Genomic DNA, 5,682 nt, shown 5'->3' with positions numbered 1-5,682 from the left:
GCCGGAGAAAAAACTGAGTATGGGTCGAACCACTGAAACGGATCATAAATTCGGTCTTGTGACCTCCATTCAATATTTTATTACACTACGAAAGGATTGGATCAATAACTATGCCCTGACGCCACCTCGCGGCCCATTCAATATTTTGCCGTAATTGCCAAAGTGGTATGCTCACTGAGCCGGAGAAAAAACTGAGTATGGGTTGAAGCACTTAATCGGATCAAAATTTAGGTCTTGGTGACCTCCGTACAATATTTATGACCCTACGAAATCATCGGATCAATAACTATGCCCTGACGCCAGCTCGCGGCCCGTTCAAAATTTTGCTAGTATTGCAAATGAGGAATGTTCACTGAGCCGGAGAAAAAACTGAGTATGGGTCAAACCACTGAATCAGATTAGAAATTCGGTCTTGTTGACCCCCATACAATATTTTATGACCCTACGATAGAATCGGATCAATAACTATGCCCTGACGCCGCCTCGCGGTTCGTTCGAAATTTTACCGTTATTGCCAAAGGGGCATGTTCACTGAGCCGGAGAAAGACTGAGTATCGGGTCAAACCACTGAATCGGATTAGAAATTCGGTCTCGGTGACCTCCATACAATATTTTATGACCCTACGAAAGAATCGGATCAATAACTATGCCCTAACGCCACCTCGTGGGTCGTTCGAAATTTTGCAGTAATTGCCAAAGGGGTATGTTTATTGAGCCGGAGAAAAAACTGACTATCGGTTGAACCACTGAAACGGATCATAAATTCGGTCTTGGTGACCTCCATTCAATATTTTATGACCCTACGAAAGAATCGTATCAATAACTACGCCCTGACGCCAGCTCGCGGCCCGTTCGAAATATTGCAGCAATTGCCTAAGGGGTATGTCGACTGAGCCGGTGAAAAAACTGAGTATCGGTCGAACAACTGAATAGGATCAGAAATTCGGTCTTGGTGACCTCCGTACAATATTTTATTACCTTACGAAAGAACCGGATCAATAACAATGCCCTGACGCCACCTCGCGGTTCGTTCGAAATTTTACCATTATTGTCAAAGAGGTATGTTCACAGAGCCGGAGAAAGACTGAGTATCGGGTCAAACCACTGATTTTGCTAGTATTGCCAAAGTGGTATGTTCACTGAGCATGAGAAAAAACTGAGGATGAGACGAACAACTGAATCGGATCAGAAATTCGATCTTGGTGACCTCCATACAATATTTTATAACCCTACGAAATAATCGGATCAATAACTATGCCTTGACGCCGCCTCGCTGTTTGTTCGAAATTTCACCATTATTGCCATAGGGGTATGTTCACTGAGCCGGAGAAAAAACTGAGGATGGGTCGAACACCTGAATTGGATAAGAAATTCGTTCTTGGTTACCTCCATACAATATTTAATGACCCTACGAAATAATCGGATCAATAACTATGCCCTGACGCCACCTTGCTGCACGTTCGAAATTATGCCATAATTGCCAAAGAGGTATGTTCACTAAGCCGGAGAAAGACTGAGTATGTGTCAAATCACTGAATCGGATTAGAAATTCGGTCTTGGTGACCCCCATAGAATATTTTATGACCCTACGAAAGAATCAGATCAATAACTATGCCCTGACGCCACCTCGCGGCCCATTCGAACTTTTTCCGTAACTGCCAATGGGGAATGTTCACTGAGCCGGAGAAAAAACTGAGTATGGGTCGAACCACTGAAACGGATCATATATTCAGTCTTGGTGACCTCCATTCAATATTTTATGACCCTACGAAAGAATCGGAACAATAACTATGCCCTGACGCCACCTCGCGCCCCGTTCGATATTTTGCCGTAATTGCCAAAGGGATATGCTCACTGAGCCGGAGAAAAAACTGAGTATGGGTCGAAGCACTGAATCGGATCAGAATTTCGGTCTTGGTGACCTCCGTACAATATTTATAAACCTACGAAATAATCGGATCAATAACTATGCCCTGTCGCCACCTCACGGCCCGTTCAAAATTTTGATAGTATTGCAAAAGAGGTATGTTCACTGAGCCGGAGAAAAAACTGAGTATGGGTCAAACCACTGAATCGGATTAGAAATTCAGTCTTGTTGACCCCCATACAATATTTTATGACCCTACAATAGAATCAGATCAATAATTATGCCCTGACACCACCTCGCTGCCCGTTAGAAATTTTGCCGTTATTGCCAAAGTGGTATGTTCACTGAGCCGGAGAAAGACTGAGTATGGGACAAATCACTGAATCGGATTAGAAATTCGGTCTTGGTGACCCCCATACAATATTTTATGACCCTACGAAAGAATTGGATCAATAACTATGCCCAGACACCACCACGCGGCCCGTTCGAAATTTTTTCGTAACTGCCAAAAGGGAATGTTCACGGAGCCGGAGAAAAAACTGAGTATGAAACGGATCATAAATTCGGTCTTGGTGACCTCCATTCAATATTTTATGACGCTACGAAAGAATCGGATCAATAACTATGCCCTGACGCCAGCTCGCGGCCCGTTCGAAATTTTACCGCAATTGCCTAAGGGGTATGTTGACTGAGCCGGAGAAAAAACTGAGTATGGGTCGAACCACTGAATAGGATCAGAAATTCGGTCTTGGTGACCTCCATACAATATTTTATCACCCTAAGAAAGAATCGGATCAATAACAATGCCCTGACGCCACCTCGCGGTTCGTTCGAAATTTTACCATTATTGCCAAAGGGGTATGTTCACTGAGCCGGAAAAGGACCGAGTATCGGGTCAAACCACTGAATCGGATAAGAAATTCGGTCTTGTTGACCTCCTAACAATATTTTATGATCCTACGAATGAATCGGATCAATAACTATGCCCTAATTCCACCTCGTGCCTCGTTCGATATTTTGTCGTAATTGCCAAAGGGGTATGCTCACAGAGCCGGAGAAAAAACTGAGTATGGGTCGAAGCACTGTATCGAATCAGAATTTCGGTCTTGGTGACCTCCGTACAATATTTATAAACCTACGAAATAATCGGATCAATAACTATGCCCTGTCGCCACCTCACGGCCCGTTCAAAATTTTGATAGTATTGCAAAAGAGGTATGTTCACTGAGCCGGAGAAAAAACTGAGTATGGGTCAAACCACTGAATCGGATTAGAAATTCAGTCTTGTTGACCCCCATACAATATTTTATGACCCTACAATAGAATCAGATCAATAATTATGCCCTGACACCACCTCGCTGCCCGTTAGAAATTTTGCCGTTATTGCCAAAGTGGTATGTTCACTGAGCCGGAGAAAGACTGAGTATGGGACAAATCACTGAATCGGATTAGAAATTCGGTCTTGGTGACCCCCATACAATATTTTATGACCCTACGAAAGAATTGGATCAATAACTATGCCCAGACACCACCACGCGGCCCGTTCGAAATTTTTTCGTAACTGCCAAAAGGGAATGTTCACGGAGCCGGAGAAAAAACTGAGTATGAAACGGATCATAAATTCGGTCATGGTGACCTCCATTCAATATTTTATGACGCTACGAAAGAATCGGATCAATAACTATGCCCTGACGCCAGCTCGCGGCCCGTTCGAAATTTTACCGCAATTGCCTAAGGGGTATGTTGACTGAGCCGGAGAAAAAACTGAGTATGGGTCGAACCACTGAATAGGATCAGAAATTCGGTCTTGGTGACCTCCATACAATATTTTATCACCCTAAGAAAGAATCGGATCAATAACAATGCCCTGACGCCACCTCGCGGTTCGTTCGAAATTTTACCATTATTGCCAAAGGGGTATGTTCACTGAGCCGGAAAAGGACCGAGTATCGGGTCAAACCACTGAATCGGATAAGAAATTCGGTCTTGTTGACCTCCTAACAATATTTTATGATCCTACGAATGAATCGGATCAATAACTATGCCCTAATTCCACCTCGTGCCTCGTTCGATATTTTGTCGTAATTGCCAAAGGGGTATGCTCACAGAGCCGGAGAAAAAACTGAGTATGGGTCGAAGCACTGTATCGAATCAGAATTTCGGTCTTGGTGACCTCCATACAATATTTATGACCCTACGAAATGATTGGATCAATAACTATGCCCTGTCGCCACCTCACGGCCCGTTCAAAATTTTGCTAGTATTGCCAAATAGGTATTTTCACCGAGCCGGAGAAAAAACTGAGGATGGGTCGAACAACTGAAACGGATCAGAACTTCGGTCTTGGTGACCTTCATACAATATTTTATGACCCTACGAAATAATCGGATCAATAACTATGCCCTGACGCCGCCTCGCAGTTCGTTCGAAATTTTTCCATTATTGCCATAGGGGTATGTTCACTGAGCCGGAGAAAAAACTGACTATGGGTCGAACCACTGAATCGGATCAAAAAATCGGTCTTGGTGACCTCCATACAATATTTAATAACCCTACGAAAGAATCGGATCAACAACAATGCCCTGACGCCGCATTGCCGTTCGTTCGAAATTTTACCATTACTGCCAAAGGGGTATGTTCACTGAGCCGGAGAAAGACTGAATATCGGGTCAAACCACTGAATTGGATTTAAAATTTGGTCTTGGTGACCCCCATACAATATTTTAACACCCTACGAAAGAATCGGATCAATAACTATGCCCTGACGCGACCTCGCGACCCGTTCGAAATTTTTCCGTAACTGCCAAAGGGGAATGTTCACTAAGCCGGAGAAAAAACTGAGTATTGCCACTGAATCGGATTTGAAATTCGGTCTTGGTGACCTACATTCAATATTTTATGACCTTACGAAAGAATCGGATAAATAACTATGCCCTGTCGCCACCTCAAGGCCCGTTCAAAATTTTGCTAGCATTGCCAAATAGGTATGTTCACTGAGCCGGAGAAAAAACTTAGGATGTGTCGAACTACTGAATCGGATCAGAAATTCGGTCTTGGTGACCTCAATACAATATTTAATGACCGTACGAAATAATCGGGTCAATAACTATGCCCTGACGCCGCCTCGCAGTTCGTTCGAAATTTTACCATTATTGCCATAGGGGTATGTTCACTGAGCCGGAGAAAAAACTGACTATGGGTCGAACCACTTAATCGGATTAGAAATTCGGTCTTGGTGACCCCCATACAATACTTTATCACCCTACGAAAGAATCGGATCAATAACTATGCCCTGACGCCAACTCGCGACCCGTTCGAAATTTTTCCGTAACTGCCAAAAGGGAATGTTCACTGAGCCGGAGAAAAAACTGAGTATGGGTTCAACCACTGAAACGGATCTTAAATTCGCACTTGGTGACCTTCATACAATATTTTATGACCCTACGAAAGAATCGGATCAATAACAATGCCCTGACGCCGCCTCGAGGTTCGTTCGAAATTTAACAAATATTGCCAAAGGGGTATGTTCACTGAGCCGGATAAAGACTGAGTATCGGGTCAAACCACTGAATCGGATTAGAAATTCGGTCTTGGTGACCTCCTTACAATATTTTATGACACTACGAAAGAATCGGAACAATAACTATGCCCTGACGCCACCTCGCTCGTTCGAAATTTTGCAGTAATTGCTAAACGGGTATGTTCATTGAGCCGGAGAAAAAACTGACTATAGGTCAAACCACCGAATCAGATCAGAAATTCGGTCTTGGTGACCTCCATACAATATTTTATGACCCTACGAAAGAATCGGATCA

Source organism: Bidens hawaiensis, unplaced genomic scaffold, assembly GCF_021521415.1.
Source record: "Bidens hawaiensis isolate Kalapana, Puna unplaced genomic scaffold, B.hawaiensis_p1.1 tig00037579_1, whole genome shotgun sequence".
NCBI classification, from domain to species: Eukaryota; Viridiplantae; Streptophyta; class Magnoliopsida; order Asterales; family Asteraceae; genus Bidens; species Bidens hawaiensis.
This window is presented reverse-complemented; position numbering follows the sequence as displayed.